General features: G+C 44.8%; 1 long non-coding RNA gene across 1 annotated transcript; it reads right to left on the bottom strand.

Moving 5' to 3' along the window:
* Nucleotides 1–6,342: 6,342 nt before the first annotated feature.
* LOC109386476 (uncharacterized) lies at nt 6,343–7,110 on the bottom strand. Its single transcript, XR_002124795.1, has 3 exons — nt 7,044–7,110; nt 6,554–6,691; nt 6,343–6,468 (listed from the first exon to the last, which is right to left on the bottom strand). It is a non-coding gene; the product is annotated as an uncharacterized LOC109386476 (long non-coding RNA).
* Between the last annotated feature and the right edge of the window lie 15,180 nt (nt 7,111–22,290).

Here is a 22,290-nt window from a genome sequence, read left to right as displayed (position 1 = left end):
TGCTGGATCATATGGTAGTTCTATTTTTAATTTTTTGAGGACTCTCTTGTTTTCTATAGTGGCTGCCCTAGTTTACAGTCCCACCAACAGTGCATGAGGGCTCCCTTTTATCCACATCCTTGCCAACACTATAGTTATTTCTTGTCGTTTTGATAATAACCATACTGACAGGTGTGAGATGATATCTCATGTGGTTTTGATTTGCATGTCCCTGATGATTAGTGATGCTGAGCATCTTTTCATATGTCTGTTGGCCATCTGTAGCTCTTCTTTAGAGAAATATCTATTCAGATTCTGTGTCCATTTTCAAATTGGATTGTTTGGTTTTTCTGATGTTGAGCTGTATGAGTTCTTTATATATTTTGGATATTAACCCCTTATCAGATATATCATTTGCATATAGCAGATATATCTTCTCCCATTCAGTCCTCCCATCTACCACCCTGATAGATCTAGTACCCATCTAACACCATACAGATATTACAATATTATTGACTATATTCCTTATGTTTTACCCCACATCTCCATGACTACTGTGTAACAACCAATTTGTACTTCTTTTTTTTTAAAAGGTTTTTATTGGGGGGTTGGGGGATGTGAACAGCGCTGGGGAGTTGGGGGAAGGGGAACAGACAAGTTGCTGTCCTTTTTGTTCTTCAGCCTAGTTGTGGAGGATGTTGCTTCACTGGCCCAAGTTGGCACCATCATTGCACTCTTCCCGGCCGAGGCAGATCAGTCTCCGGCTTCTGGACGGCCACTCACAGCGGCTGCTGGCCACTCATGCTGGCTGCCGGCTACACATGGTAGCCCATGGCAACCCACTGCAGCAGGGGCTGCAGCCTACGCTGTCGCCGGCGACTCACGGCAGCCCAGCTCCAGGTTGAGCTGTTGTTCAGCATCTTAGCTGTAGAGGGCAGTGTCACTGGCCCTCATATGTGGGATCCGAACTTTGAACAAGCCTGTCCTTTGAACCTGTGTTTTTAAAACAAGACTGAGAAACGACAAAAAGAAAACAGATGAAAGAAGAAAAAGGAACAAAAAGATGAAAGAGAAAGAAAAGAAAAAAGAATAAAAAGAAAAAAACAGGAAAAAAGAGAGAGAGAAACAAAGGGCTCTCTGCTCGCTCTACTCTGCAGACTACTTGCTCAGCAATAGTCTCTGGGTGACTCAGCACCAGCTGTGTTGGGGGGAAGGGCCCAATGTGTTGTGCGCCGGCCTCCCTCTCAGGCTTGCAGTGAGCTTCCCGCAACTAGCTGCTGTGTGCTCTGGAACCCTGCTCACCACCAAAAATCCTCACAGGTTGCTGCAGGCTGTCCACTGCTGCAAAAACCTCTGTGGCCTGCAGAGGTGGGGGCCAGGCACCAGGGGTTCAGGGTACCCCCGGCAACACAGCTCTAGGTGGGCAGGGCAGGCCCTCAAGGAACTGTGGGGTGTGGTCAGTGGCCCCTACCAAGTCAGAGCAGCGTGCACTCCTGCACCGGCAAGCAGCCCACACAAATACACCATGATCACGCAGGCGCACAGCTCCCGGCCCAATACTCCCAGGAAAACTCCCAGTCTCAGCGTGTCCCAATCAGCCGCTCTCAGATCAGGCAGTGCAGCCCGACAGCCAATCGCCACCCTGGCAACTCTGCACATGCAGTGCAGAGAGTGGAGACCCAAGGCAGCTTGCGCGTGCACACACGTACGCCTGTGCCAACTCAACCAGACCAGGGGTCGGCAAACAGCGGCTTGCGAGCCACATGTGACTCTTTGGGTACATTCTGTCTCAAAAGTTTGCCGACCCCTGGAAGAACCAATCCTGTCCCTCACAACAATTTAAAAGTTATTCGAGAGCCATAAATATATTTTTACCTAATCACCATTATGTAAATAATATCCTTTAAAAATTTTATAAATAAAACTGATAGTTTTATTTTCATTTTCAATTTTACTTCAGAGCCACATGTACATACCCAAAGAGCCGCATGTGGTTCACGAGCCACAGTTTGCTGACTCCTGGCAGCTCTTCCGTCTCAAAAGTTTGCCGACCCCTGTACCAGACCAATGCGGTCCCAGACCTGACCCTCTGTGGGAGGGTCCAACCCTGAAAAAATGGCGCCCTCCTGTACACTACTTGTGTGCAAGCTCCACACCAGGGGGAACTATGGTCCCAAAACCTCCAGCTCCTGTGCCTAAAGTGCTCAGTTCAGTCTTCCCCGCAGGCTCCTGGGCCCCACTCACACAGCCACTCCCTCCACCAGGGACCGGGCGAGTGCTCACCAGCGAGCAAGTCCATGTGCCGGCTCCACTGGTTCTCCAGCTGCTGTCAGCCTCACCGTGTTGAGCAAGGAGAGTGCTCACTATTTTCTACTGCCAGCTATCATGGAACTCCTCTTCCCAGCAAAGTAACTCTGGGCTGGTGAGCTCGGTGTGGGGCCGGAGGGTCTCGCCCCCAACTGGAGAAGACTCCCCACCGCTGAGGTGTCCCTCACGGGGCTTGCCCTCTCTCCGTGGAATCAGCCTGCCTCACATCTCTGCCCCTCCTACCAGACTCGACATGGTCTCTTCTTTAAATCCTTCGTTTAGAGATTCTGTTCATCTAGTGTTCAGGGGACTTCCGAGGTTGAATGTTGTATAAATTATTTGTAATTCTGGTGTGATCCTGGGAGGCAGCTGGCACAGTGTCCATCTATTCCGCCATCTTACCGGAAGTTCCACTAGCTTTATAATTAGTTGATGCTCTACACTCATGTTTGCCTTTATCAGTGAGGTTTTTTTTTTCTTTCCTATATTTTCTTATTTTTAGTTTTAGCCTTTTCTTTTCCACTTAAAGAAGTCTCTCTAACCTTTTTTGTAATTCCAGTTTAGTGGTGATGAACTCATTAGCTTGTCTGGAAAACTATATTTTCCCTTCAATGCTGAATAATAACCTGGGTACAGTATTCTTAGTTGTAGGTCTTTTCTTTCATCACTTCGAATACATAGTGCCATTGTCTACTAGCTTGCAAACTTTCTGCTGAAAAAAATCAGGTGATAAACTTATGGGGGATTCCCTTGTACATAACTAGCTGCTTTTCTCTTGCTGCTTTTAAGATTCTCTCTACCTGTAACTTTTGGCATTTTAATTGTGATATGTCTTGGTGTGCACCTCTTTGGGTTCATCTTGTTTAGGACTCTCTGTACTTCCTGGATTTGGATACCTGTTTCCTTCACCAGATTAGGAAAATTTTCAGCCATTCTTTCTCCAAGTGGGTTTTCTGTCCCCTTCACTCTCTCTTTTTCTCCTGGGACTCCTATGACATGGATGTTGGTATGCTTGATATTGTCCCAGAGGTTCCTTAAACTATCCTTATTTTTAAATTCTTTTCTTTCTGCCATTTTAATTGGGTGAGTTCCACTATCTTGTATTCCAACTCACTGACTCATTCTTCTATATTATCTATTCTGCTGTTGATTTCCTCTAGTTTACTTTTTCATTTCAGTTATTGTATTGTCCAGTTCTAATTGGTTCTTTTAAATATTTTCTATCTCTGTTAAAGTTCTCATTGAGTTTACCTGTTCTTCTCTCAGGTTCATTGAGCATCTGTATACCCACATTATTTTGAACTCTTTGTCTGGTAGATTGCTTATTTCCATTTCATTTAGTTCTTTTTCTGGGGTTCTGACCTGTTCTTTCATTTGGAACATATTTCTCTTTCTCCTCATTTTGGCTGCCTCTCCGTGTTTGTGTCTATAAATTAGGCAAAACAGCAACCTCTTCCAAACTCGAAGGAGTGGACTTGTGTGGGAGCTTCCGCTTTATAGACTGCACCTGCCCGGTGTCTTTGGCAGGTCAGCTGGAGCTGGAGTGGGCATGGGCCACAGGAAGACTCATGGCAAGCTACCCTGGGGCCGCCTTGCTAGGCCAGTTGGAGGTGGAGAAAGAGCAGGCCAAGGGGAGTCCTGGGGGGAACCTTGTAGGGCCCACCTTGGCAGGCTGGCTGGGATTATAGTTGGAGCAGTCTTGTTCCATAGGGAGTCCCAGGGACAAGCCATGCTGGGGCCACCTTGGAAGGCTGGGTGGAGATGTAGCTGGGGGGGCTCAGGCCAAGGGGAGTCCCAGGGGCAAGCTACACTGGGGCCCGGAGCTGTGGCTAGAGAGTGTGTGGGACACAATGAGTCCTGGGGGAAAGCCACAGAACTGGTGTGGGCTTGGGGCACACTGGGATGGCCTTGGCTACCTGGCTAGAGTGCCTGGATTGTGCTCCTGCCTCTTTAGTCAAGGTGGAAGGGGTGCACAATGAATGGTTCTCTTTGGTGCCTCTCACACCAGAGAGAGTTCCCATAATTCCCCTCTCATTTGGCAGATGCTGTAGGGTTAGTAAACACATTTCCTTCCTATACAGCGTAGGTGCCCTTTAAACCACTGTTTTTTTCACTGCAAAGTGGGAGAGCCTGCTTGTAAGGTTGAGGCATTCAGGGTGGAGTTCCCATGGTACCATGTCACCATCTCTACTACACGTTTCTGTGTGGTCTCTCTCTCATTTGTTGTGTAGAAGCAGTCCTCAGTTCTTCTTCAGGGGGAATTGCCCTGTCTACAGGTGTAGATTCATGAAGAGAGGGCCAGCAGGATGGCGCAGTTGGTTAGAGTGTGAGCTCTGAGCAACAGTACTGCCGGTTGGATTCCCACATGGGCCAGTGAGTTGTACCCAAGCTGAGCTCAGAAAGCGTGCCCTTAGCAGCAATGTTGCCGGTTTGACTCCTGTAGGGGATAGCGAGTTACGCCCCTTGCCCCGCAACTAAGATTGAACACAGCACCTTGAGCTGAGGAGCCACAAGTTGCCAACTAGTGGCCGGATGGCTCAATTGGTTAGAGTGCGTGCCCTTAACAACAAGGTTGCCAGTTCCATTCCCACATGGGATGGTGGGCTGTGCTCCCCCCACCCCCGCAACTAGATTGAAAAGCGGCAACTTGACTTGGAGCTGAACTTCGCCTTCTACAACTAAGATTGAAGGACAACAACTTGACTGGGAGCTGATGGGTCCTGGAAAAGCACAATGTTCCCCTTCCCCAATTCCCCAACACTGTACCCTTCCCCAATTCCCCAATAAAATCTTTAAAAAAATATATATATATATATATACATATATATATATATATATATATATGTTCATGAGAGGGGATGAGTTCAGGGTCTTTCTACATTGCCATCTTGTACTGGGCTCCTGGGAACTTCTTATTCATGTAAATTCTCTCTGTTTACCCCAGACTAACTGAATAAGATATTCTGGAGAAGAGGCCCAGGAATCTGTTTTAACAACATTCTAGGTGGTTCTGATGCACATCGAAGTCTGAGGACCACTGCTCCAGGTGATTATAAGATAGATTCAGGTTTGGGACCCATTGATCCAAGGGTCCTTCCAGAATATTGATTCTAACTGTGGCTCCTTTGGGCACATCCAGTGTAGCCCAAGTGGTAGGGAGTGAATACTGGGACATCTTTAATCTTCTCTAGGGACCCGTCTGTTGAAAGGGAGAGGCTGGAATGGACAACTTCTCAAGGCTGTTGCTATACCTGGCAGTAGTTTCTGCTAGCTGCTAGACAGCCAGCCAGCCAGCCAGCCAAAGACACTTCTGAAAGGTTCTATTCAAAGTTGTTAGATGAGCAAATACCACCACTTTTTTCCTTTTCCTTACACCGGGAGCTGTGATCAGAACTGTTGGCAGCTGTGGCTATGAACCCAGGAAGTGGCCTGGGCAGAAGAATATCAATTCCCACCTGCTGGGGAGCTAGACCTCTGGGAAGGAGCTGGCCAGCGGGTTCGGAAGAGGTGATGTCTCCCAGAAACAGGGCCAATTCCTTGGAGTGGAAAAACCAGTCCCTCATCTGCATCCCTAGTATAGTCCTTACATTTAGAAGGTATCTGTATGGTGGGTTGTGCTGAACACTCACCAGATGGTCTCTGGGGCTCTCTCAGTCTGAGAAAGACACATGGACAGACCTACCACCCCCAAACAACCTAACAGCAACATTAAAACCAAGATGAAAACTTATATCACAGCCCAGTTGGGGCGCTTTGGGGCTGGAGCTGTGGTACTTTATAGCTGTAGACAGAGCAGAGGTTAGAATCTCTCCTGTCCTTCATGGCCCATATAGCATGACTAAAGCAGGGCTCTGTGCTGAATTGGCCACTGCACAAAGAGAATTCCATAGCTGTGTATCCAGTCTCAGGGGCTTAGCACTCTTAAACATTTCCACAAGGCAGTGCAAGTTCTGGTTTCTGGTTTCAACTACAGTTTATTTTCTTAATCTCCTACCCTTTGATTTATTTGGGGGCCAGGAATCAACCCTCTGGTATTTTATGAAATCATAAGACTTTGTGCTGAATTTGAACCCCACAAGGGTCAATATGCACTCCATCACCACTCATATTCTAGAAAAACATTCTTGCCAACAGTGGGATTGGGTCATCTTCATGCTTTTTTCCCAGCCTCAGACTCCTTATCTGCAAAATACGGATGATACCATCAACTTCACAATGCCTTTCCTTCACATTATAGGGATTTAATAAAGTCTAATTTCTTACTTACTTCTTCCTTCCAGAAGCCAGTGCCCTGGGCCACAAAATTGTAGAAGTGGGGCCTGTGCCCAGTCTCTGTCTCTCCACCCAGAATTCTACTGTAGTGAGTTGAATTATGCCCCCAAAAGATATGTTGAAGTCCTAAACCCTTTATAAAGAAAGGAGAAGAGGTTTAGATAGAGCAACATACAAAATAGAAGGTCATGTAAAGACAGAGGCAGAGATAGGCGTGATGCAGCTATAAGCCAAGGGATACCAACGGTTGCTGGGAGCCACTAGAGGTAGGAAGAAGGAAGGAAGGATTCTTCCATGGAGCCTTCAGAGGAAGTGTGGCCCTGTCAGTACCTTGATTTCAGACTTCTAGCCTCTAAAGCTGTGGGAGAATAAATTTCTGTTGTATTAAGCCACCCAGTTTGTGGTAATTTCTTCCAGCAGCTTTAGGTAACTCATATCCCCATCCTCTCCCAAAACCTTGAGCATGGCTGCTGACCGTTCCTTACCTGGCCTGGTTCCCATCAGCGGCCTCTGCTCTCCTGCTGATCTCCACCTTTCTCTGGCTTTCCCTGAAATAAGATAATATTTTACATGTGAATCACACTCTGTAGTTTACAGGGCATCAACAATATCCAAGTTTTCACTCAACCCCTGCAGCCACCCTGAGTTTAAAGTTTTGTTCACCCCATTTAATAGATGTGGAAACTGAGGCTAAAGAGATTAAATTGATTACCCTATGATCTCATGACAAATAGTGGGAAAGCCAAGACTAAACCCAAATATTCTCACTCTTAAGTCAGTGTTCTTTTTTCTTTATATTTTTTATTATGAAACATAATAACACATACATAAAGTGCACAAAACACAAATGCATAGCTCAGGGAAAGCAATACCCACATAACCACCATCGAGGTGAAGGAATAGGGTGAGGTCCACCTCCCAGGCATACTCCTGTCAATCACTCTCTCTTGCCTCCTCTCCAAGGCAACACTGTCCTTTGCCAGGCCAGTGCTCTTTTCACCAGACCACGCATTCCATGCTGACCTCTGTGTCATTAAGAATCAATGGAGACTTCAATAAAAAGACAGAAACCTGTGTACTAGGAAGTCCTCTAGACTTTTTCCCCTAAGGCTAAGGAGTTCCCTGAAGCTAGGCCTGTCTAGGACTCCTCTCCATTCTTCTCTTTAGAGGGGGGAAAAAAAACTCCTAACTGGTCTTGACATTTTCAGAACCATAAAAGCTGGGAGTGGCTGCCACTTTTCTGAATCAGGAAAACCACAGAATTTTAACAAGAAGAGAAGGAGCAGGGGAGGGCAGAAGGATAGGGCCAAGGGCTGGGATCATGGATGGGTTAAAGAAATAAAGCAATAATCAGCAAATCCCTCTGGACAGCCTGTCTGCCACTTCTCCTCCCTCCTTCCGTCAGAGATGCCTCTGCTAAGCTGGCCCACGGAGGCAGGGGTAAACCACATGGCCTCTTGGATTCTTCTAGCCTGAGTTCGTGACCCCTCTCTTCTCCAGGAGTCTGTGTTCCTGCTCTTAGTATTACAGGGTAGGGTCAAAACAGGGGAGAATAAGAGAATGGGGCAATTCAGAAAGCTCTAACCAGGAATTTGAGCTGTCACTTCCTGCCTGACTTCTGGAAAGTCACTTACCTCCTCTGGGCTAGAGATCCAGCCCTCCAAAGCAAGGGCACAGGGTCAAGTCCCTCTGGGGTGATGGTGAGTTAGCAATGATGTAGACATGAGACGCTCAGTCAGGCTCCCAGATGAGAAGAGACAAGCAGATGGATCTTTCTATAGTGGGTCAGCGTTCGGGTCACACATGCCCCTGAGCTGCGCCAGGGGGTAGATTTCAGTGGGCTACTTCTACAGATAGGCTGCAAGACAGGGAAACCAGGGGCTCTGAGGGATAACAGGAGGTCAGGGGAAGTGACAGCACAGCCAGCTGTCAGTTATAATCAGCATCACCCTACCTGCTGTCAGGGCTGCTGCTGTGTGGCCAAGGCCCTGGGAGAAGGCAGGACAGTGTAGACGGTCGGGAGAGAAGAGGAGAAGGGCTCGGCTTAGTTGTCCTGTCTCTTCTCCTTGCATCAAGACAGGGCAAGTCCCTGAGCTCGAGGGGAAATTCATACTATTGGGGCTATTTTCTAGGGGAAAGCTGTGGCCTGAGTTCCTGAAATCTGTTCTAAGACTGGCTTTATGGGGTAGAAATTGGAAGCCCTCAATTTAGTTCTGATTCTACTACTTATAGTGTACTTGAGAAAGTCACTTCTACTCTCTGAGCCTTAGTTTTTGCATCTGATGATAATGATGATGATAATAATAATATTTCTTAATGTGTTGAGCACATAGTATGTGCTAGGCAATGAGCTAGGTGCTTAATATTCATTCCATCTAATATCTGTCCTGTCTACCTCACAGCGGTGCTGTGAGGATCAAATAAAAAATGTATTTCTTCAAAAAGTTAAACATAAAATTACCAGTTAAACATAGAATTACCATATGACCCAGCAATTCCACTCTTAGGTATATACCCCAAAAAATTGAAAATAGGTATTCAAACAAATACTTGTTCACGAATGTTCATAGCATTATTCACAATAGTCAAAAGGTGGAAACAATCCAAATGTCCATCAACGAATGAAGGATAAACAAATTGTGGTATATACATACAATGGAATATTATTTAGCTCTAAAAAGCAATGAAGTCCTGATATATGCTACAATTTAGATGAACCTTGAAGACGTTATGTTAAGCGAAAGAAGCCAGAGACATAATCACATATTGTAAGATTTCTTTTATATGAAATATTCAGAATAAGCAAATCCATACAGAGAGAAAGCAGATTAGTGGTTGCCAGGAATTGGGGGAAGAGGAGAATGGAGAATGATTAATGGGTGAGGGCTGTGGTTCTGGGGTAACAAAAACCTTCTAAAACCAGAGAGAGGTGGTGGTTGCACAACATTGTGAATTAATTAAATAATACTGAATTATACACTTTAAATGACTAATTATATATTATGTGAATTTCATATATATATATATATGGAAGTCTTTGCAATGTATAAATGTGTAAAATAACTGGAGTACATGACTACCAGCAGCTAGCTTATTCCTCTAAAATAAGAATGGATAAGGGCAGTTTGCCTTAACTTTCCTCTTAATCATATTGCAGCCATGCTTCACACATACGGTTGGATTCAGCCTCCTCTCAGTGTTGTTGCATATGTTCTCCGTGCATACATTGATGTGCCCACAGGCTGTGTTGCCCCGAGGGGAACAGTTACCACATGGAGCACCGCCCCTCTGCAATGAGTACTGAGAGCTCCTAATTGACCCATCTCCAGTAGCAGGGAGTAATCAGTAAATACCATGCGTTCCTATTAGCATTGAGCCTCTTCATGCATAGCAGTTCCATCAAGGCTCACAGAAAGGCCAGCTGAGCTCTGGAGGTCAGTGCAAGTGGCAGGCCGGCCAAGTGGAAGGGAGCAGAGGAGTGGCCATAATGCAACCAAGGGCAGGATTTGCTTTTAGCTAGTGAATGGCACACCACACTCCCCTGCTGCCTCCTCCAGGGCTGATCTCCAAGCACTTAAAGGCAGGAGCCAGGGCTGGAGTAGGAGCCTATGGGGCTGGATGTGCACCATGAGGCAGCTGAATCATTACGGCTCTGGGCACTCCCAGTTGGTACTCAGGCCTCTTCTGTCACTTGATCTGGGCTTATTACTTTGCATGAAGATCCCAGTAGGCTGGGCGGACAGGGTCGTGTTACAGGTGGGGAGGGGTGGAGAACGATCTTGGGTGCTGTGAGCTTGCCAGAAAAAGGCTACTTTCTTAGACGGACAAGCAGAAGGAGCCACCAGTTCTCCTCCATCCAACCCGTGCCCCCAGAACACGCAAGGTTCTAGCAGGCCCCTGGTCACCAACCTCTGAGTGAGCTTGCCTTGTTGCACCTCAAACCACATACATAATGACTCCAGATGAGTGGAGCCAGGTGATCTCTCTGAATGGCAAAACTTAAAGAAGTGAGTTCATGCCACTGGGCTCCTCTGCCTCTGCTCCTCTGCAGTGGGTTGGCACTGCAGTAACCACATGCACTGCCAGGGGCCCTGCCAGCCGCACTCAAGGTTCCTACTACCTGGTAGCCAAGACCACTCAACTCCCGGATGCTGGAGGCCTTAGGAAATGGCTCCTTAGTGTTTCCTTGCATTTCCCCCAGGCCTGGGAAGTACTGGGACTTAAGGAGAAGCTGCTGGCAGCTCCAACGACTGTGCCTAACCTGATGGCTGCCATGTAGTTGGCCCTACATCGGGACCCAGACAACAGTTTGAATGAGATTTTGTGGGAAGGGAGAGGGAGCCACATAAGCCAGGCAATCTGCTCACCCCCATCACCCTCTCTAATTACACACACACACACACACACACACACACACACACACACACACACACACACTCACATCCAAAAGAGGCAAATGCCAATACTCAACAAAAGGGGTTAAATACTACAGAAAGGAGGAGAGGTTTTGCCAGAACAGGGTTGGTCCTGTGTAGCTAGAGAAGCATCCAACTTAAACAAGAAAAAAGAAACAAAATCTGACTTTCCTTTACCCACAACCAGCTGGTGTTCTCTTCCCATCCCTCCTGCTACGTTAAATTAGAAGAGGGCCTCACACTGCAGAGGATAGAACACTAATTAGAGCATTAACTTTGTGCCTGAACCCGTCACTTTTTCCTAATGACATCCCCACGTGGCTCAGAACCTCCAAGGGGCCCAGCCTGGGACTGCAGACATGGGTTCCTAAGAACAGCAGCATGACTAGGCAAGAACATCTCCCAGCTACCAACCTTGAAATTCTTCAGATAATGGTACTTGTTCATGTCAAATTCCGCTAATTGGTGATGCCGGCTCCTCTCCTCCAACAAACCCACAGTAGCCAACTAAATACTAAGGCTTTCTAACTTAGGGGCCTCCTCCTGCTCCCCAACCCCACAATCATTCCTCCTCTCCTCCCTGCATCTTTATGTCTGGGGCTCTCTTCCCTTTTGTTGAGGCAAAATGAAGGCGGTGTGTCTGGCAGCTGTCAACTCGAAGCAATTGATGACAACTTTACTGAATACCCATAATGCCCAAGGCATGTGTACAAAGAGCTGCGGAAGCTGTTCTTTCAGCAACGTCAGCATAAACCAAGGCCAGAGTCAAAGAAAACTAGGCAAGAATGCAGAAAAAGAGAGACAGAATCAAAGAACACCTGCACCTCTGTCCTCTTTAGGTTTGGTTCTCTTGGAAGCCTGTTCTGAGGAAGAAGAGGCAGAAGCCAGTTCTATGCACCAGGTCAGGAGACATCCCGCAGTCCCAGACTGCAGGGTAGAAACCCAGGAACAGATCTCCTGCAGTTGGGGCTTTCTGGGAGAACTTTTTTTCAACTAACATTCCCAGGTGAGCACAGAAGACTCCTTTGGATAAGTATGGGTTGTAATATAGGTCTCAGGGCAAATACTGAGTGCCTCTGGTGCTGCCCTCATCTGCCATTGGTGAGGGGTGAGCCTCAGCAGCAAGAGAAATGTGGACGGTGAGGGGTTAGTGCTACCTATGAGAAGCCCAGGAAACCTCCATCAGTCTATTCCCCTGAGGAGAATCACTGACAGCAGTGACTCTCCCCGGCAGGTGGTGCAGTCAAAAGAACCCTGATGTCGGTTCCCAGTTTACTTCACTATTTTGTTTATTCATTCATTCATTCATTCATTCATTCATTCATTCATTCATTCATACTGTATGCCAGATGCTGGAGTTGTGTTTAAATCTTTTTTTTTTTTTAATTGGGGAATTGAGGGAGGGGAACAGCGCTGGGGAATCAGGGAAGGGGAACAGCCAAGTCACTGTTCTTTTTGTTCTTCAGTCTAGTTGTGGAGGACGTCGCTTCACTGGCCCATGTTGGTATTATCATTGCACTCTTCCCGGGTGAGGCAGTCACTCGCCAGCCATTGGACAGCCGCTAACGGCGGCTGACAGCAGCTCACAAAAGCGCACACCAGCTGCCGACCAGCCCTACTGCAGCCTACGCCGTTGCCAGTGACTCACGGCAGCCCAGTTCCAGGTCGAGCTGTTGTTCACCATCTTAGCTGTAGAGGGCACAGCGTCACTGGCACTCATGTGGGATCCGAACCAGGGCTCTGCTGCTCAGAGCTGGCATCCCAAGCCAACTCTTAACCAATGTGCCGCTCGGCCGGCCCTTGTGTTTAAATCTTAATTCACCTCTTTAAGCCTCAGTTTATCTTATGTGATAAATGGAGATAATTGTAGCTGTGTTTGAGGTTTTATGAAGATTAAATGAAATGGTGTACATGGAGGACCTAGCCTAGAGCCTGAAAAAATAGAAGACTTCTGCTTCCTTCTTCCAGCTCTCCAGAAAGAAGCCCTTCCCTTCTAATCCTGAGCTCCACACCCCAGCTATCACCTCAAACCAGAGCACATTTGCTCCTGGACGACACTGTTTTGTTGAAGTTGATGAAATGGGGAGCTGGAGGAGGAGTGGGCAATGGATTAAGAGAGAGGCAGGTCTAAATGTAGCCAGACAGAAATGCCTCAGGGGTGAAATTCAAGAACTTCTTGTGAGACTGGCTGCTAGCAGGGAGGTGGGAAAGGAAGCAAGTTCTCCCACAAGGGTGTGTTTTTTAAAGTGGTTGGGGAGCTAAGAAGTGGGAGGTAAGAATAGGAAACAGGTGTTTCTGTATCTTGACTGAAAATCAAAACAATTTCGATTCTTGCAAATTTCTTTAAAAATACGGCCTCATGGGAATTGGAAAAGGAATTTGTTTCTTCATTCAGCAATTTCTCCAGCAGGAAAGTTGTGGAAGAAGCAACAGTGCCCCTTCCCCTCCAATGCTACAGCAACAAATACAGGGCCTGAGTCTCTGGGTTACTTCTCTGGGTGAGCCCAAAGCGAGGGTGTGTCCCAAGATGCACAGCTATCCTTCCATTAACCAAGGGACTTGCCAGACAAGGTGAATGGCCTACAATTGTGCTTTTCAAGTTGGGATCCTGGGGGTTCACAAAGTCTCCAGAGAACCATGGTGCATCTAGACACCAAAGTTACCCAAGGACTTTTTATTGGTGGGGGAAAGGAGGGGAATTTCTATTGAAATAAATATATTTATTTATTTCAATAGAAATGAAATGTGTTATGCCAAATTCAACATCAAATGTGAGATTTCAGCTTGAATGGGCTGCTTTGGATTCTGCCCCTTGATACCTGAAGGGTACATTTTCATTCCTCTCTTCTTTTCTGGGTACTTCATAAAGAAAAGTTTGAAAAGTCCTTCTTTTTGGAGCTAGATGTTTAAGTGATAACCTCTATTTTAAAGGTCATCATATCCATCCCCCTGTCTTCAGGTAGCACTCTCAAACCTGGCTACGCACTAGAATCATTAATCAACCAGTAAAAAGATGCCAGCCAGCAGGCCTCGGGATGTTCTGGTTTTTTTGCACAGCTACCCCAGGCTGGGTACTGGTGGCAGCCATCCACGGTTCACAGTGTGGCCTATCCCACGCACCTCCAGGTCAAGCATTGGCAGTGCTCAACTGCAGGTCACATTGTAGCTACTACCAGGTAGCCCCCAGCTGGTCACAGGAAGTGGTTTACCTGGGCCTGCACTGGAGTCCCTCCCAAGAGGCCCCAGAACCAACATATTGTCAGATTCAGGCCACAGCAGAGCACCACCCAATTAGCCCCACAAGCAGCACACACAAAGGGCAGTCTCAACAGGCACCAGAGCCCACTGGGGTGAATCCCACTCAGTGGGATAAGCCTCCCGTACAGCAGCCCGTAAGCTGTGGATATGGCCAAACCCCACAGCCAGTCAGCCTGAGGGTCAATCCCACCCACTGATGTGCCAATAGCAATCAAGGCTCAACTATATAGCAGGAAGGCACCCAGCACAGGTGACCAGACTGTGCTATTGGGCCCCACAGGGCACCTATGACATAAGGCCATCTAGCCAATACTGGGAGACATAGCAGATCCACCTAACACACAGAAACAAACACAGAGAGGCAGCCAAAATGAGGATACAAAGAAATACATCCCAAATGAAAGAACAGGAGAAAAATCTAGAAAAAGAACTAAACAAAATGGAAGCAAGCAAACTACCAGATAGAGTTCAAAACAATGGTTATAGGAATGCTCAAGGAACTTAGTAAGAACTTCAACAAAGAGATTGAAAGCATAAAACAGGACATAAAAACCACAAAAAGGAACAACTCAGAAGTGAAGAATACAATAACTGAAATGAAGAATGCACTAGAAAAAATCATCAGCAGACTAGATGAAGCAGAGGACTGAATCAGCAATTTGGAAGACAAGGTAGCAGAAAATATCCAATCAGAACGGAAAAAAAAAAAGAATTCAAAAAACTGAGACTAGTTTAAGAGATCTGTTGGGCAACATCAAGTATAACAACATTTGTATCACAGGGGTACTGGAAAGAGAAAAGAGAAAACAAGGTATTGAGACCTATTTGAAGAAATAATGACTGAAAAATTTCCTAACTTGGCAAAGGAAATAGACATATAAGTCTAGGAAGTGCAGAGTTCCAAACAAGATGAACCCAAACAGGCCCATAATGAGACACATCATCATCAAAATGGCAAAAGTTAAAGACAACAAGAGAATCCTAAAAACAGCAAGAGAAAGGCAATTAGTAACTTACCAGGGAGCTGCCATAAGATTGTCAGCTGATTTCTCAACAGAAACTTTTCAGGCCAGAAGGAATTGCCGTGATATATTCAAAATGATGAAAAGCCAGGACCTACAACAAAAACTACTCTACCCAGCAAGGCTATCATTTAAAATTGAAGGACAGATAAACAGCTACCCAGACCAAAAAAAAAAAAAGCTAAAGGAGTTCATCACCACCAAACCAGTATTACAAGGAATGTTAGAGGGACTTCTTTAAGACAAAAAATAAGTAAATAAATAAAAATAAAAAATATGATCTTCAGCAATAACTACATACAAGTCCTGACAATTGAGTTCGCAAACTTGTTGCAATGATGTTGCTAATCTTTTTTTTGATATCAGAGGGGCTAGTCACTGTGAATTTGTACCAACTGGACAAACAGTTAACGAAGTTTACTATTCGGAAGTGATGAAAAGGCTGCATGAAAAGTTAGACGACTTGAACTTTTTGCCAACAATTCTTGGCTCTTGCATCATGACAATGCACCAGCTCACACGGCACTGTCTTTGAGGGAGTTTTTAGTCAGTAAACAAATAACTGTATTGGAACACTCTCCCTACTCACCTGATGTGGACCCCAATGACCCGAAGATAAAGGAAATATTGAAAGGAAGACATTTAGATGACATTCAAGACATCAAGGTTAACACAATGACAGCTCTGATGGCCATTCCAGAAAAAGAGTTCCAAAATTGCTTTGAAGAGTGGACTAGGCGCTGGCATTGGTGCTGCATAGCTTCCCAAGGGGAGTACTTAGAAGGTCACCATAGTGATACTCAGCAATGAGGTATGTAGCACTTTTTCTAGGATGAGTTCATGAACTTAATTATAAGACCTTCGTATATGAAGTCAGAGGAGTAGTAGACTTGGGGGGGTATCACTTTGTGAGGGGTGTAAATGTCTAATCATTATGTTGTTTTGTATACCTGAAACTAATATAAAAATTAAAATAATAAATTTTTAAAAAAAGAAATTGGTTGTTATACAGTAGTCATGTGGATGTCGGGTATAACATAAAGAATATAGTCAATAATATTGTAATAACTATGAAAAGTGTCAGGGGGTACTAGATTTCTCAGGGTGATAGATGGGAAGGGTGAAGGGGGCAGGGTGAAAAAGGTGAAGGGATTAAGAAATGCAAATTGGTAGTTACAAAATAGTCATGGGGATGTAAAGTAAAACATAGGGAACATAGTCGCTAATACAGTAACAACTATGTATAATGCCAGGTAAGTACTAGATTAGTCAGGGGAATAACTTCTTAAATTATATAAATGCCTAACAATTATGCTGTATCACTTAAATTCATATAAAATATTGAATGTCAACTATAATTTAAAAAATTAAAAGGATGGGGAGAAAAGTGAAGGGGAATAAGAGGTTCAAATTTCCAGGTATAAAACAAATAAGTCATGAGGATATAATGTACAGCATAGGGAATATAGTCAATAATATTGTGATAGCCTGGTACAATGTCAGATGGTTGCTGGACTTTTCATGGTATATAATACTCTGATATATAAATATTGAATTTAGACATAAGATATTGAATAACTATGGTGTACACCTAAAACTAATATAATATTGCATATTAGCTATATTTTAATAAAAATCTTGACAAATATAAAAATACAAGGGGCCGGCCAAGTGGCTCAGTTGGTTAAGAGTTGGCTTGGGAGCGCAAGCTCTGAGCAGCAGGGCAGCCGGTTCGGTTCCACATGGGCCAGTGATTCTACACCCTCTACAGCTAAGGTTGTGAACAATAGCTCGACCTGGAGCTGGGCTGCCGTGAGTGACCAGTGATGGCTTAGGCTGCAGTGGGCTGCAGTGGGCTGCAGTGGGCTGCCGTGAGTGGCCGACAGCCAGTGAGAGCTGCCGTGAGCTGCCATGAGCCGCCATGAGCCTCCATAAGCGGCCGTCCACTGGCCGGGGACTGACTGCCCCAGCCAGGAAGAGTGCAAAGATCATAATACCAACATGCGCCAGCGAAGTGACGTCCTCCACAACTAGATTGAAGAACAAAACGACAGCAACTTGTCTGTTCCCCTTCCCTGATTCCCCAACGCTGTTCCTCTCCCCCAATTCCCCAATAAAAATATTTTAAAATAAATAAATAAATACATAAATAAATAAAAAGATGCCAGGCACCATCAGCAGAGATTCAGTTTCATTTATCTGGAGTGGGGCCTGAGCGCGGGTGTTTTCTAAAGCTGCCCAAGTGGCTCTCAGATGTAGCCCGGGCTGAGAACCACTCCTCTTTAAACAGAGAGCTGTGCTGTCAGAGTTCTAGACCTTTTGGACCTGCTAAACCCCCAGCTCTGTTTTTTCCTACGAGTGTCAGGTATTTAGTCTGTTTTCTTTCCAAGCTGCTGCCATCCACATTCCTACTAAAGTCATCTTCCCTCTGACCTTCCCATGGATTAGGATATAAGGTCCTCCTTTCTATCCCACCAACCAGTTCCCAGATGAACACTCAAGGAAGGTGAAGAAAGAAAGTGACATTTTGTAAGTGTCTTCCATGTGCCAGGTGCTATGCTGAATACTCACAATTGCTTTAAAGCCACCCAATGAGCCAGGCATTAACCATCCCATTCTACAGATAAGGAATCCAAGAACCAGAGAAATCAAGAAGAATACTCTAGATTTCTGGAATTCAAAGCCATTCTGTCTTAGTCAAACCTAAGCCCTTTCCAAGTTGCCAATGACAATACATTGTCCTTTCTAAACGCCCCTCCTCCCCTGGCTTTTAAGAGTTTTTTCTTATTTACTTTTTTATTTAATTGTTACATTATTGCTTTACTACAATGACCATACAGAGGTGAGCAGACAATAGAATGAACTTGAGTTCAAGACATCTCACACATTACTGGTATCATTATCCCTGGACTTCCATGAACTCGAACTTAACTAGGACCAAGTGCTTAGACTTTTGGATGGCTCATGGGGCATGTCACTAGTTCTTACTTTGAGGAATAAGCCCTGACCATCCCCAGACAGAAGCTAACCTCTCTCCTCAGCCCAGGGGGAATCAGAATGGTGCTACTGGTTGGGCAATATTCTTGTTCTACCCTCTCCCCACCATGAACTTGAGTTTTAAACTCCTGTCTGACAAGAAGCAGGGGTACCTCCTCTTCTAGGCTGCTCTGTACTTGACTTTTGGATCCTGACCTTTTCCATAACCGTCTGGGTAAATAAGGTATTTCCCTATCTATCCCCCAAAGATATTTTTCATGTCTGAGAGGGATTCAACATTGACCTTTCAGTTGCCTCTCTTTCCCTTCCTTGGGGGGTTTCTAATAGTGAAAGTTCCACTTCTACCCTTAACTAGCTTATCTCTGATTGGTTTAAGTTACCAAAGTAAATTTGCTACCCTTTAGTAATATCAGCTTCTTCACCTTTCATTTATTCAAGTAATGTTTAGAAAGAGACCAATGCATGCCAAGCACTTGGCCAGCATTGTGCTAACTAATGGAGACACAATGGCATTGTCTCTTTCCTCAGGGAGCTTACACTCTCCTAAATAACCCAAGGTGGCTGCCACCATATGGTAAGCTCCTTACTAAAAGCCTCTATTCTTTACCTCATTTAGTCTTCCCAACATCTTGTGAGGTCTTGGCTTTTGCTATTTTACAAATAATGATGCTGAGTCTCACTGATGCTTAAGCAATTCGCCCAAAGTCGGGGAGACAATAATGGTAGAACTGGAATTTCAACATACATCTGTGTTCCACATCCATTGTTTTTTCCTTTACCCTGGAGATTCTATATAGCATAGTGGTTAGAAACTCAAACTCTAGAAGCAGACGGACAACTTTAGACTCTCAGCACTGCCAATTAATTGCTACGCAATCTTGAACAAATTAATTAACTTTTCTGAACTTCAATTTCCTCATCTGTAAAAATAACATATGAAAATACCTATCTCATAGACTGTGGTGATAATCTCAGAAATGGTAGCTGGTATTTTGGAGCTAATAACTAGGCCTGTTCTCACCTCCAGCCAGGTAAACTTTGTGGCACGTGCCAGCATCCTGGGAACTGGTCTGTCTTAGATGGGTTCTTTCCAACAGTCCACAGCACAATCTGAGGGACACCATTATTCTTGGCTCATTTGCAGAACAAAGATGGGTGTCATGCATTGAGTCCCTGAGTGACCAAACCATCTGGGCTTCAGATTTCAGGTTATCTCCTCTGCTGTCTTCCTCATTTAGGTATTTTTCCCTGAACCAATCCCCTTTGCCAACTCAAATACACTTAACCGTTCTAGAAGGTGACCCTCAGGAATCCATCACGGCATCATCATAACAATACCAGGCATGCAGTAAATACACAGTTAAAAAAAGAGATGCTATCATTAAAAGAGTAAGGTTCTTCTCTGTCTTATTCTTATTTGAAGGAAAATTTGAAGACTTAATGCATCTCCCAGAACTTGGAACTTGAGGTCTTCCTCCTATTGCATTTGAAGAAAACAACTCTTCGCCCCAGCTCCAACATCTTCATTTCATCCTTCTGGAAAGAAGAAACTATCTACGGACTTCTAATGACCCCTCTGCACCAAGGGAATAAGGGAAACATCTCCTTTGGAAACTCTGGGACGCCATTGTTGAGTGCCAATGTAGCTAAGACTTTCCATTGAAACATCAGACTAGTAAAAAATCCCACTCTGGCCTCAAGAGGCTTCAGGATGGGCCAGCAGTGGGGCCTGGATTGTATCACCATGATCATATTTCTGCTGACCTCTTTACATTCAATCAAGAAATCTGTTTGGGTGGATTTTCAGTCTTACCCTCCATCTCCTGGTTGTTGGGATCAGAGGCTGTGATATAAAAACAGGGGCTGTTGGGTCCTGTGGGGGACAAATAGGAAGGGGTTGGCACCACAGGAGCATGACTGTGTCCTTGCTGGTGGGAATTTAAATCAGAAGGCACTTTGTCCCTTCCAGACAGGATGGGTCCAACATCAGAGGCAATCAGCTGAGGAATAGCAGTGGCCTGAACCCCTGGAAAGTGTAATTGGCCTGAAGGCTGGAGGGTTTTCCTGGCCTGGTTGGTGGTGGTTCCACACAACATTGGGTAATGAAGACATGCAGACTCTGTAGAGAGCCAAAAATATAACTCATTTCATAACTCTTTACTGATGACCTACTAAGTGTCAAGCATTCTATACCCAGCTGGAGTTAGGGGCATCCGATATGAGTAACATAGCCTTTTTCTTTAGTTTGCTTTCAGTCTAATGACTTGATAGAGCTGGCTTAATACCTCCCAGAAAGCACCAGTGCCCCAGATGAACCTCCTTCATATATAGACTCCTTTGGCAATCTGGAGAACATCAGTATACCCTACTTGGTTTCCCATGTTGAAGCCAAGCTCTGAGGGCCTAGATCCAGAAGCAGTCAAAGAGAGCAGCAGTGGTCAAAATGGAAGAACTTTTGAATAGTGGGTGTTTCCCTGGAACTCTGCCTCCTGACCTGATCCCAATCACCTCCTCTTTCCTTTCTTACTCTCATGCCTACCTTGATACAGGACAGATGACTAAAGACCTGGTGCAAATCTCACTGTTTTAGAAATGGTCAACAAACCACATGGAGATACTGTCTTTTTTGCTGGAACTTAGTTGGAAAGGATCTCAGTCAATGTCCCCAGATTCTCCTGACTTTCATTGTTAGTAAATACAGTATTATGCAGTATGCTGGAGTTACCAAAAAAAAAAAAAAAATCTGTACCGAATGGGTTTATTTGCCCGGCTATCTAGGCCTATCTAAGAAAGAGTCTCTCAGACCCATTTGCCAGAGCGAGTATTTTCCATTGAAAAGTGACTGCTTTCTGGACTCAAAAATTATGCAAAATTATCTATGCATTATTTACAACCACCTTCATGTTAAGGTCACTCTGCCTCACTCATAAGATCAGAGTCTGTTGCATATGCATCTGCTTTATTTTGAGCAGGCATTATACTGAAGCTTTCTTTGTGTCCCCAACACTTACGACTATGCTAGGTGCAGAGGAGATACTCATATTTAATAAATTAAAATGAAATATGTGTGGAGCCAGAAAGAAAAGCTCTGTACCCTATCCCACTCCCATCTTCACAGTCCTCTGTCCCCAGAGTCAATCAGACTGCTTCATATTTATTTATTAGTCCAGCCCTGGCAGCAGAGTGGTCACTACCCTCTCCTGTCCACCAGTCCTCTGGCCTTTTGTTGTGGGAAAGGTGCATGGGCCTTGGAGTCATGTAGATCAAGGCTCAAATCCTGGTTTTACCACTTTCTAGCTAGTCACTTTCCATCACTGAGCCCCATTTCTAATGCAAAATACCTACTGTGATCATTAAATAACATAAGTAAACCACCTAGTGTATAGTAAGTGGTCAGCAAAGGCCCATTCACTATGTTTAATTTCTTTAAAAACTCTTTGTAAGTCCTGAGAAGCGTGGGTCCCTGACAAAGACTTTTCTAACAGCCTACACAGCTCAAACCTGTTGGAGCAACCAAAAGTGCCATCTGCCTGATGCCTCTAAACTCTTCAAATTCAAATCTGAAGCTTTCTCAATTGTTGTTGTCTTTTTTTTAAATAAGGGGTGTTTCAAATTTGAACACTTGTGCACTGTTAGTAGAAAGTAAAACGGTACATCTGCTATGGAAAACAGCATGGTGGTTAAAAAAAATAAAAAATAGAATTGCTATGCTCACTTCAGCAGCACATATATTGGAACAATACAGAGAAGGCTAGCATGGCCCATGCACAAAGATGACACACAAATTCATGAAGCGGTCCATATTTTTATGGGCACTGGACTGATTGGGAAGAACATTTCATAGACTGTGTAGATGCCTGACCACTGCACTACACACCTAAAGCTGAAGTTGAATAATATTGAATGATAACTATAACCATAACTATAGCTATAACTGTAACCATAATATATATATATATATATATATATATATATATTGGGTTGTCAGAAAAGTCATGACGCATTTTTGCATAGAAAACATTAAAAAAAGACATCATGAC

This window comes from Hipposideros armiger, unplaced genomic scaffold, assembly GCF_001890085.2.
Source record: "Hipposideros armiger isolate ML-2016 unplaced genomic scaffold, ASM189008v1 scaffold_134, whole genome shotgun sequence".
NCBI lineage: Eukaryota > Metazoa > Chordata > Mammalia > Chiroptera > Hipposideridae > Hipposideros > Hipposideros armiger.
This window is presented reverse-complemented; position numbering and strand designations above follow the sequence as displayed.